Genomic DNA, 13,052 nt, shown 5'->3' with positions numbered 1-13,052 from the left:
ACGTGAACGAGGAAAAAGAACTGGAATGGTTTGGATATATCCAGTGTTTAAAGTAGATATCAGATGCAGAGGAGATAAGGGAAAGTCCATCCTGTGTAAACAGTGAATGCTGGGGGGTCTTGTGTTGGGGGTAGTTATCAGTTTAACACTTCTCCTGGAGTCTCAGCTGGTTCCTGTCAAGTCTGCATGAGAGACCCCCTATAGACCAGGTCTAATCGCTTCAGCCAGGCCAGGTTTACAAGGATCAGCCCTGAACAAAGAGAGAACACTTCTGTCTAAGTTCAGTCTGCTCTCTCGCTTCTTTATTACTCCTTTGAGTTACAAACGTGTGTGAGCCAAAGGAAAATTTGTTAAGACTTCTGGGCTGCATTTACACTGTGTTTTAATGTTTAATGCACTCATCTGAAATTATGCCACACTCAAAAATGAACATTTCTATCATTATTTATTCCAAACCGGTATGACTTACTTTCTTCTTGTGGAACACACAGACCTGTCTCAGTGTAACTTGTCCATACAATGAAAGTCAATGCGGTGCCGTGATGTTTTTGACCCCATTGACTTTCATTAAATGGACAAAAACAGTTGAATCATTCGTCAAAATATCTGCTTTTGTGTTCCTCTTTTCCATCCAATTACAATAAATGTGGACTAAAGCTTCGAAGCGTCAACAATTTTACACAAAAACAAGTGGTCCATATGACATGTGCTCTATATTATAAGTCTTGTGAAGTCATGTGATAGTTTTATGTGATAAAAAGACTACAAATACATTTTTTTATTCACTGAAAATTCATGACATCCATGTTGGATTTTTCCAGTGAATCAGTTAAAGGAACACGCCGACTTTTTGGGACTTTAGCTTATTCACCGTATATCCCCCAGAGTTAGCCTCTGTCTGACGCACCCACTGCTAGCCTAGCTTAGCACAAAGACTGGAGGTAAACGGCTCCAGCTAGCATACTGCTCCCAATAAGTGACAAAATAACAGCAACATTTTCCTATTTATATGTTGTGATTTGTATAGTCACAGCGTGTACAAATAACAAGGTCACATGAGACACAGCCATCTTCTAACCGTATAGATAATGGGAACTATATTCTCAGAAGGTGAAGCACTGCTACTTCTGCAGAGTGATTTGCTCGCAGCACCTGACTGAGAAGCCCCGAGGCGAGGAGCAGAGAGTTCGCTCAGAGTGTTGCACTAATCACTCGCCCAAGTAACACCAAATGTTGGTGTTATTTTGTCACTTATTGGGAGCAGTATGCTAGCTGGAGCTGTTTACCTCCAGTCTTTGTGCTAAGCTAGGCTAGCGGTGGGTGCGTCAGACAGAGTTACGGCGCGCACTGAGATGAGAAGGGAATGTATGGACTTCTCTAACTCTGGGGGATACGGTGAATAAGCTAAAGTCCCAATAAGTCGGCGTGTTCTTTTAATGAATCATCGGAGAGTTGGAGCAAAATTCCAATGCGTTTTTGCAACAAGATCTGATCTTTCCCAGATATCAGGTCTGAACGCCTTGTTTCTGGCATTTGTCTTTAAGTGCCTAATGGACCCTTTCTTTAAAGTTTCTTTGAAACTGTGCTTGTAAGAGGGGAAAAAAGATCCTTTAAATGATGGCAAGACGTTTACTTTTCAGCATTGTGTGTCGGATTCTGGCAGCCCTTCAATGAGCATTTTTTCTTCTTTCTATTAAACAAAAGACGTAAACGCTCTGCCTCAGAAACTCCCACCCCACACTTCCAGACGGCCATATTTGTCAAGTGCATATTCTGAATTTTGCCCCATCTCCATGGATGCTGATGTGGGGGGCAGATAGGGCTCATTGTTTGCCTGTTTGAGGCCGTATGACCCGTTAGCCCCAGCGGGTAGATGTCATGAATACAACATAGACCTAAAGTATATATATATTTTCACACAGATTTCATGTCACATACTTCCAGGGAGTCTTGAGGCAGCCAATCCCGAATGGGAATGCAACCGTATAGCTTTCTCCAGGTATTATAGACCTCAGCAGTGCAGGGTTTGGGGTGGTCGTCAAATATAGAAGATCTTCTAAATCTGAGCCATAGAAGGAACATAAATCTTATGTGACAAAGAAGTGACACTAAATACACTGATTATGGGCCATCAGTGAGAATGATGGGATTTGAGGAAGTAATTTGGGGATGTTGTCCTGAGATTCACTCTTGAGTGACAGTCAGTAAAGATCGTGGCAGGCCGAGACGGGGCGCATGACATCAGATTGAGTTCTCCAGCAGGGCGAGCGCACATCTCGGCTCGTGTTTTGCTCGGTGTTGGTGGAAGCGTAGCAACCAGAGCCAGTTTTAATTGACAGCAAATTTTAAATGCCGAGTAGGAGGTTGCAAAAGCCAAGATAACATTTGAAAATGGAGGAATGAAATGTGCATGAACAGAGCACAGCGGATACAGCATTTTTTATATGATATCTACATTTATTACCAAAAATGTCAACATATTATTTAGTAAATATACTAATATAATATAATATTCATAAATGTCCTAAAATAACAAGAAATCAATAGATTTTGGAAATATTCCTTCTATTCTATTATTTACACATTTATTAGTAATACTTATATTATATTATTAGAAATTCTTCTAATAATATAATATGATATAATATAATAATCATAAAAAGTCAGCACATTTCTGAAAAATGTCTATATTACCTTTTTTTTAACGAATTTTGGAAAAACTGGTAATAACTGTAGCTAATAATGGGTCCATCAACTTCCTATTAAACTTATTTGTGCTCATCAGGACCTCTGCGCTGAAGTGCTTTATCTGTCCTCCCTTTATCAAGCAAAGACAAATGAGGCTCATTACGGAGCATTACGTTTCCCTCTGAGCGCTGAAATGGAGGACAGACACATTAAAAGCAGATTTCTGTGATATAATCAGAGAGGACGGACTTCCTCCTGCTCAGCCAAGAAGCTGCGATTGGAAGCAGGTGCTGCGTGTTCATTAGAGCAGAACCCTGAACACAATCACGACTGCTCTCTTCCTCTCCGCATGAAGCAACAAGTGGTCTGTGTCAGTCATTTTACCCTTAGCCACATTACATGCGTAATTATAGACAATAATTGCACTCGAGGTTGATGAAAAGGATGTGTAAGGCGTTCGTTTTGTTTGAACAGAACACTGAGGCACAATAGGAGCATCAAATTGTCAATCCATTTAAACCATTTTCTTTGAATCTGTCTTCAAATCAAATTCCACTGAAAAATCCACTGCATGTTTATTGCTGTAATAAACATGCAGTTTAAGATTTTTATTTTATTTTACAATGACACAAAGCAGTACTTTTTATCATTTTGTTTTCTTCAAAATTTGTCAGCCATTTTGTATTTTAAGTGTTGATTTACAGTGACATGTTTTCTGATACTAGTTGGATTGTTATAAAGGTGAATTCAGTTGTGCAAGTCTGAAATGTAGCTAGATGTTGAATTTTAAGTAGATATATAAATTCTGAAGAAGAGATGTTACTGACTGCAAAATGCTGAAGAATGATGCTGTCAAATTACTCTAGTTTAGATGTAATCATCCTGTTCCTGCCTAGAGTTATTTTTCTATGTTGAACACGATTTACTTTTGTGATTCTGGGTCTGTTGGTAATTTAACTGATGCTGGCTGGTTCTCAATCCATTTTTTAGTGCAATGGGCACTTTAACGATAAGCATCATTAAAGTGTCACCCTCTCAACACCCGCCGTTTCTGAGAAAACACTGAAAACATGATCCACTCTCGATCCGACAGCCGGAGTGATTTACGTCTGATTGAGGTTGCTTTAAAGATGGATCCCAGATGGTCAATGCAACTGTAAAACTCTCTTTGTCTAATTAAGGTTGACTTGTTTTGAATTTTGTCACATATTTAAAGGTATATATTTTTTTAATTGTTTTACATTTTTGTATGCATCTTATTTATTTACATATAATATTTTGAATAGTTTCTAGCTCCTTTTTTAAAGGCCAAATTGACTGTAGTTGAATAACTTTTAATGTTTAGCTTCCCCAACTCTGTTCCAAACAGATGTTCAGTAACAGATTGAGATAAAGACTATTTGTTCTCCTCCATTCGGACTGACCGATTGTGTTCTCATTAGGAGAAGCAAATCATGCCAGCAAATTTAAGAAGGAATTGTTTTTTTAAACAAGCTATTGTACTTCTGCATATCCCACACTTCTTTTGTCTCTGTCCCGCGGTATCTCTGAGGTATCGTCAAATGTGTCTCCATTGAGGCTGTTTTCCCTAATTTGTATAAACATTTTTTTATATTCGCCATTGTTTGCATGCATTCCTCTAATCTGTCCTTTTGAATTTTCCTGCGTGTCTTGGATACGGTTTGATGAACAAGCACTGGCGAGGGCTTTTTCCTCTAGTAATAGAGGTGAGGCCATTAGGAGATGAGTCCAGGCTGTTGATGCTGGGGCTTTTTTTGAAGTGAGAGGAGGTCATTTGGCCGAACCATTGTCCAGCAACGTCCTCTTCAACCCCACATCCCAGGCTCTAGGGTCGGACTTCAGGGCTCAAGTTCCTCTGAATGCAGGAGCAGATGGTGAAGTGGTTGCTTCATTGGAAACCAACAAAGCAAAACCAACAAGAGAAACACAAGAGGCTCACCAGGACATACCACCATAGTTCCTGTCTGCGCTTTTAAATTACGTCAACGTAAATACTTCAGACATATTATTGCATATTATTAAGTATTAGTTCAACTAAAAAATGTAAGTCCATCATTATTTACTTACTACAAAATTCCTTACATTAAGTCTTGGAATATAATGTATGAGTTATATGGACTAATTTTTGCTCTTGTTTCATTTATGAATTTTGTGGACATTTCCCCCTTCTAAATTCCTTACTCAGCTTCTTGCATCCCATTTTATGTGCCTTTTGAGTGACATTTCTTGTTCCCCACAATTGTTCTGGAGCTGAACACAGAGTTATTTCTTCCCTAAAGGAGATGTAGAGGTCGGCATACTTGAACTCTGTGAGGTAAACTACTATCCATCTAGGCTATCCTCTCTAATTGATTTTCTCTGCAGTCGGTAAACATGAGTTATGCATCCTTAGAGTATTGGTCCATTTTCACAAGCTATTTCTGCTAAACATGGGCATCCAAAAGTCCAGATATCATTTTAGCCATTTATTTCACCATAGTAGATAACTTGGCACTCATTCAAACAAAGGCTCCTTATTTGTCTTGTGTGTAACCGACCCATGAAGCAATAATTCCCAATCCTTCCCCTGCATCTAAAAACGAGCGTGCTCCTTTTTTCTTCCATCCAAGGCCAGATTAGTCCTCATTAATCCCTGGAGTGTGTAACTACGACAGAGAGAAAGTTAGCCCTAAAATAGCTGCTAATGGTGACCTTGGCTGTGCCCATCAGGTTAACGTTTCCATGATACGTTTCTCTGGCAATGCTCTGGTCACAGGAGAGCTGATTCTTCATTTCTCGTATCTGCCACATCCTGTTTATCATGATGAGATCTTATTTGAATTATAATTTGTGATCTTACTCAACTGGGCCTAGAAACGGTAGGATTTGGTTGTAGGGTGTGGATGTGTGGTTTCTTGGCCTTCTCGTAAGCACATCCATGGTTCATAGGGGTGCTCCACACAACCTAGATGTATCTTTTTGCAGACAGTATATGCATCACATCAGGGGTGTCCAATCCTGTTACTGGAGGGCCACCATCCAGCAGAGTTTAGCTCCAGCCCCAATTAAACACACCTGAACCAGCTAATCAGGGTTTTAGGATCACTAGAAACTTCCAGGCCAGTGTGTTGGAACTAAACTACACAGGAGAGTGTCCCTCCAGGAGAAGGATTAGACTGTATAATATCACTACAGTATCAAGAACATGAGAAGTGCAGCGTTTGGAATAGGACCAGAAAGAAGTTGACCCTTTTCCAAATTAAGCACTATATGCAGACTTGCATACTTATGGCAGTTGTTGTGTATCTGTAAAGTCCACGAGACTACAGGGAGTCCCATTTGTCATTTGATGGTTCAAAATGGTTCTCACAATCACCCCAAACCACCCTAACAAATCCTAAATTGGTGTGTAACTTACATTAATCTACCACCCAGCAATCCATGCGACAGTATGTCCCCAAAGCGTGTACATGGCGGGAGGCTTTAGGGTGCCCTTTGGGAGCTGTAGGTGAATGGCACATTCAGTCTTGGATACGGGTGAGCGGGTCTAAGCCCGAGGTGAATTCTCCGTTTGTTTTGTGTCTTTGCCTGAATCAACAGTATGCGGGTGGGTAAGCCATCTGCTGACAGATAAACTCAACGGCGTGGAGAAGGGGGTGATAGAGGCCAGAGTGCAGGGGTAGATTGACCACTGACCCCATCCCCCTGTCTCTCTCAATCCTGACTTTCATCACAACATGTCCTTCCAACCCTCCCTGACCCACTGTCTCACGACAAGTGTCATTAAATCTGCAGGAATGCTCCTACTGAGAAGATGACAGGGAATAAAACTGAAAAAAAGAAGGGGGGATGGAGAGGAGAAGAGAGAATGGCACAGTTCAAAACAGTTGGTATAGCTGGTCTTTTGCTCATAGTTGGTTAGACCAAGGTCCCGTCCCAAATGCCACCTTCAGTACTTGCTGTTCTGCTCCAACACAACACTTTATGCTCGGTACACATTGTACAATTTTGGGCTGTCCCAGACGAAGGATGACCAATCGATAATTTCTGTGGTCATCATTACTCCTAAACGATGGTCCTACGTCGTACAATGAGAGAGGTTGAAAGACGGTCATTATTACAGTCTTGTGACCAAAGATAGCCTGCGATAATTTTCTGACAGTGTCAGAAATTTAGCATGATCATCTTACAGTGTGTTTGCTGCTACGACTTACGTCTACTGACTAACCAATAAAAATTCAACAAGAAATGGCATATTGATGTGACATGTCGCTCAAACTTAAACTCAAGCTCCATTAGCAAAATTGCCATGCTAACCACGTCCACGTCCATATTCTCCTCTTTTGCTTCCTTCTCTTTTTTTTTTCAGAGAACATAAAAACCACAATTGCCAAAGTGCGATTTATCGTGCTCTATTTATTTACCACTAGCACATGCTGATGACACTTTAATCTTCTATACTAACTTGCGTCATAGCTTACGATTCAATAGATGTCATTATCGTAGTCTACATACTACCCAAGTTTATTAGATCCACGTCGTACAGTGCAATTTGTAATGATCTTGTAGGATTGCCGAAATTGCACAAGCATTAGTGCAATACTGTACAATAACCCCGTGGAGACTGGTTAATCTTGAACACCCTTCTTAATCATAAAATGGCAAATGAGATACTTTATGGACATCATGGACTTGCACATACAAAGGCTACAGTCCACATGAAGTGTGCCATTTGGGACAAGGTCCATAGAACCCTAGAAGCTTAGACAAGGCGTTCTAGCATCTTTAATAAACTTGACCAAGATGGTCCACTAGGTTCACTACAGACCTACCAAGTCTAGCAGATCAACAAACTTAGCCAGCTAATAGCTGTAAATGGCCAACTGGAAACCTTGTTCACCTAACAGAAGCTTGTGACATCTGTATATTCCAGCTTAAATCGGCTATTTGAGCTAATGCAATGAGGTAATCACACCCAGGACTGAACGAACAACTGACTGGTGGCTTTCAGCAGATGAAATAACAAGGTGAACCTGATCAATATGAGAGAAAGCGGGAAAGAGAGAGATAGATGCCTCCCAGACCACCATGCTCTCCCAAAGCCTTTGTAAACTCTTCACAGCAGCTGCCTTCGATATGGAGTGGCTTTTGTGTTCAGGTAAATGTTTGTTTTTTGTCACACCAACAAACACATTTGAGGGATTGTGGTTTGCCTTAACACTACCCTGACCTCTGTCAAGATGTCTTTAACTGCCAACTCGCAGGGTGAAGGGTCTCATGGCTTTTGTATAGGATTTGTTAAAGAAGAACTCCTAGAGATCTTACTCTGCGGTTTAAATGTACTAATCACATTCAAGAAGCACTTACAGAGAGCAAACAACCACAACAGGGGGTCATGGGGTCACCTAGAAGTTTGTTGGTTTTGGTGATAAATGGATCATAATTTAGGAAATGTTTTTGCAGAGGATATAAAATATCTCAAGGCAACAAAGCCCGCATATGTGTAGATGCAATCAGACGGTCAGTTAAACTAGCAGGGAATAAACACTCCAAACTCATCTGGAGCTCAGATAACACATCATCTTAATGACTTCCTCCCAGACACATTTTACTGCCCCGAACAAGAAAAATACTCTCAGGTAGTTGGGTGAGGGTATGTTGGTACAGCAGTCCTCGTGTGGTGACTGAAATATAGACTCTTTTGCACACGCACACACACACACATTCCTCCACCTGGTCTCTCTGCTGTTTATTTACTCTTCCTCTTAACGAGTTTTGTGATTCATAACCCACCGCTAATGACCGTTTTGGGGAGCAAATATTTACATATGAGACTACTGCAAAGCCATAATCGGTGCGTTAGAAGAATATGAGCTTGTGTCAAACAGGCGGTCAAGGTAAAGTGCAGGACAAGCTTAGCTACTTGAATGTATATGTTTTCAGTGTGTACAAAATGTAATGAATTTGCAAATCTGCAGTACGCCACTAAAACATTCTCAGTTGGTTGGCATATTGGTAACTGTTGGTTATTTGCTCTTTTTAAGATGTTTATCAGATGTTTATACACAAATATGCAGTGCTGTGTAGATTACTTACAAATTGTGATCTGTTACTGATTCCAAATTTCATTAATGTAATCATGTAATCAATAGAAAATCTAGAGAATCTGATTACAAGCATTTTAAGTGATTTCTGAGAAAAGCTGTTGATATTTGAAATCAGCAAAAAAAAAAAAAAAAAAAAAAAACGCCCCTGCCCAAAAGGATCACACTGCTATCTTGATAGCCCCGCCCCCAAATTCATGAACACGCTCTGTAGCACTGGCCCCTTCCCCCCTCATGAGCGGACACACCCCTTACTGCTGATTGGCTACAAGTGTGTTTTGGTGCTCGGTCCAATCCACTTTCAACAGTATTTCTTAGAAATCTCTTATTTTTTGGAATCTGATTTTGTAATCCAGTTTAAAGTGATCACTTACTACCCTGCACTGCAAATATGATAATTAAAATGTCAGATTATGCACTTTGCGAACAACTCTGATTGACGATTAGCTGGTTTTCTTGTCTCTTTAAGCTAGTTAGGGTTGTCTGTTTGGATGGTTTTAGGGGTAATTTGGGCAGATGAGAGAAACCAAACCAGCTAAGAGTAACCCCCTGGTTTATTTTTAGCAGTGAACTTACAGTATGTTTTTGATGCGAATGTTTTATTTAGACACATCGGGTGTAGATTCATAAAATAAAAGAGGATGAGTGAAACAGAGATATAAAATTGAAGACAGACAACTGGAAATATTAGATGATTTCTTTAAGGTAAATGTGTTTTTATTTTTCATACCTGGTCACTATCAACTCTTGGTTTGTTATTCCTGTTACTCTTAACAATCTTTTATTGTTTTCTTTATAGAAAAATATTTGTTAAATGTATACCAGGTGTTCCTAATGGATTTTACTTAGGATATTTTGGGGGAAATAATGTCCAGAACATGGCTGATGTTGACGTTATATGAATGAAGATGTTTAGAGGTCGCTGATCCATGTGTTTACTAGAGCGACATCTTTAGTTATCTTTACTACAGAAGCAATAATAAACAGTCATGTACCATAACAATGGATAGAGAGCTGCTATCAGATGCAGGGTTATCTCAGATCTCTGCTTTCTATCTGGCGCCAACAATCTCTGCCATCTACACAGAATGTCAGTTTTCTGTTGGGACATGGACGATTTTATTTTTCAGCCATAAAGTTATATGTAAGAAGAGGTTTGGCCAATGCATGTTTGCTTATCTAAAAATGTAATGCACTAGTGTTAATATTATCTATTCGTGAAGAAGAGATACTTTGACACTCCTTTTATCTCAATCCCTTTATCTCAATCTCTTAATCAGATGTAAATAAGAGTCTTCTTCCACTTTTGAACTGATTTTCGTTGGTGGAAAAATCCCATAGGCTAACATTGAAAAGGGACCCTACACATTTCTAAGGTTCATAACATCATTGAGACTTGAGGATAAAACCAGTGATGGGTTTATTATCATCATAGCAAAACTCAAAACACCCTACTAGCTGCCTAGCAACCACACATAACACTCTAGAAATGCCTTAGCAACCACTCAGAACACCCTACCAACACCTTAGCAACCGTCTGAACATTGCAAGTTTTGCATACTAGTTTTCCATCTAGATTTCCTCTGCCAATGTATGAAGTCATAAAATATTCCTGGTTGTTCTTGTGCAGTAACAAATGTTTCCGCCTGTTTAAACATTTAGATTTTAATCACCGAAACAGTTAGCAGTTACAAATTCACATCTGCGATTACTGCCAAGGTTGTGACATATGAACAGCTGCCCAATGCATGCGTCAAGCCACTCACAAACAGCAGCCAAACTCAGTGAAACTGACCCGCAATCTGTGTTACTTGACTTTGATGAATCATCTTCAATTTCCTGCATCTGGAAACTGAAATGCTCCACTGTGCCTTAAAGTAGACCAGGAGTTGAGACCAGACCAAGACTAGACGCATCAAGAGCCAGATCCAGACCAGGTTTACATTTTAATGAGAGAAATTTCTGAAATCACAGTTTTCGCTGATGTGAGACGTTTCACTGATTAGAGAAAATCATCTAAACATTGTTTAAACAGATAGTCACAATTGTACGCAACAGAAAATAGAAAAGCAACATGGTAAACTTTGAGAACACAAAACTTGTTTTTTTGGACATTATCAAGTCTCCTTAATTCTCCTTAGCATTAACAAAATACTGATTCATTCAAAAACAGTTCATTGGGTTAAATAGACATTGTCTGAAACAAAAGGAAACTCATCAAATGCTTAAAAATCGAGTATTTATTAAGGACTGTTCAACACCGTTTACAAGGAGGATCAAACGTATCAAAAGAAACAAATTCTGGGCTGTGGTTGTTAAGGGCGGATTTAAGAGTCTTGTCAGGTCTCTCTCTCTCTCTCTCTCTCTCTCTCTCTGTGATAATGGTTGGATTAAAGGCTTTGGCATTTTTCTCTTGTGTTTCTACACACAAATGATGAATGCTCTGAGCTCTGGACTCATGGACTTTATTGCCATTGGATATCTGGTAAAGCCTGTTCCTGTCGGAGCTGTCGCCTGATTACTCCATTAAAATGAGCTCTGGAAAACTTCCTTACCGTATTCTTTTTATTGTTTCTCAGAAATAGATTTGGACTTTAGAGTAGAGAATTAGAGTATATAGGAGTTACTATCTCAGTGAGGCTGATAGAGAGATGGAAACAGTCGTAATTGCAGATTATAAATCGTAGAAAATCAAATTATACTTTTGCCTCCTCTTGAATGATAAACAGGTGGGATTTGTCACTTTATTGATCCAGTCATTACCTAATTTTTTTTTTAATACGCACGCGTCAGGGAATGCAAATATAATAATCCCTTCTAACCCCTTCTCTTTCACTTTGTTTCCCTTTCTCCCTCCTTTTCCTTCAGAAGTACCACTTTACAGAGGCAGCGTCGCTCACTGAATTACCCAAATCCCTGATTTCTGCAAACAATACTTGGAGTCCCAGACTCCGGCCTGGATGTTGAGTTGGGAGCCCTCTGTGCCAAAAGAAAGACTCCCCTTCTCCTTTTCTTTATTCCGCACACAAACGTTAATGCAACGTTCAGAGGCCGTTCTTACCAAGGGCAAGTTCACAAAGCTGGACGAACTTCCAGAGGTTCGGCTTTGAGCCGTGAAGTGTGAAAGCGCATTCAGAGGAAGTTGTTCGCCTCAGACTATTCACACATCCACATTAACATGATTTCAAATAGAGAAGGTTGAAGGTCAAACTCAACCACCATTCTTTGTGCGAGTGCCCCCTTTTCTGTTTAAAGCCATTGTGTGTAATAAATGGTTATTTCTTCCTTTACACGTTGAGAGATGTTTCGGGTTATTATTTAAATGTCACAAAGACGTTTGATTTATATTGGCTAGCTACACCACATTAGAGTAACATGTTACAGGTTTCCTCAGAGGCGGCTACAAGATGGCGTCCATTAATCTAACTTGTTTCTCTTTGTCCTGCTCACACACACGAGAAACACCCACTTACTTGTTGGAAATGATCTGCTAAATGAGTTCTGCTAAATGAGTTCAAGAAAGCCTTTAAGAAAAACAAAGGATTATGGGTAACACTGAAAAAATTTATACTATTAAGGCAAATCCGAAATTGTTTACCGATTCATAATTTGGCTATTAAGTTATAGTGTTCCATTTTGTGGTCTAACATAATTAGGATTTACTCAAAATATGTTCATTTGTGTGTAAAAATATTTGTGGTTGAAAATATTGCGTTGCTTAGTCTTCAGAAACATCTGAAATGTGACAGAGCGAAATTTTTGTTGTTATTCACAGAAAACACCTCTACATTACAATATGCGAAAGTGTATATTAGATTTGAGAGATACTATGAAGTGGAAGATTTTTAGCGAATAAAAAAGATTATATGGGTTTGGAACAATGTGAGAGTGAGAATTTTCTTTTTTGGGTGAACTGGCCCTTTAAGAGCTAACAACTTAACCTATCATAGCTCAGGCTTAGATCTGTTTCTTTGCTGACAGACTGCAATCTATAATTAAAGGGTGCGATTAAGACATGTCACACACTGTGTGTGTGTGTGTGTGTGTGTGTGTGTATGTAGCCGTGTAGAAAAAGAGAATCATTTGTCAGGGCAAAAGAGTTTAAATCCTACCATGTACCCTTTCACAGTACCCTCTCAGTCTGAGTTATGACCGCCCAGACCTCTTAGGGTCAATCTCTGGCACACACACTCACAGAGACGTGTCTGGCCTCCGGGTCAGGCTGCTTATCAAAGGCTCAGCCGCTGATTGGTCTATTGG

General features: G+C 39.7%; 1 long non-coding RNA gene across 2 annotated transcripts in view; it reads left to right on the top strand.

The window, feature by feature from the left end:
* The window catches only part of LOC306987773, a 56,063-nt gene extending 43,753 nt beyond the window's left edge, over positions 1-12,310 (top strand). The window contains exons 4-5 of one of the 2 annotated variants that reach the window (XR_013795245.1): positions 7,622-7,846; positions 11,661-12,310. This is a non-coding gene — a long non-coding RNA (uncharacterized lncRNA). The remainder of the gene's footprint in view (positions 1-7,621; positions 7,847-11,660) is intronic. The other variant, XR_013795246.1, reaches the window with a different exon arrangement.
* Positions 12,311-13,052: the final 742 nt, after the last annotated feature.

Source organism: Phoxinus phoxinus (genome assembly GCF_949152265.1).
Source record: "Phoxinus phoxinus genome assembly, chromosome: 20".
In the NCBI taxonomy this organism is placed as follows: domain Eukaryota; kingdom Metazoa; phylum Chordata; class Actinopteri; order Cypriniformes; family Leuciscidae; genus Phoxinus; species Phoxinus phoxinus.
Note: the sequence above shows the minus strand (reverse complement) of the source record. Positions and strands in the feature narration are given on the sequence as shown.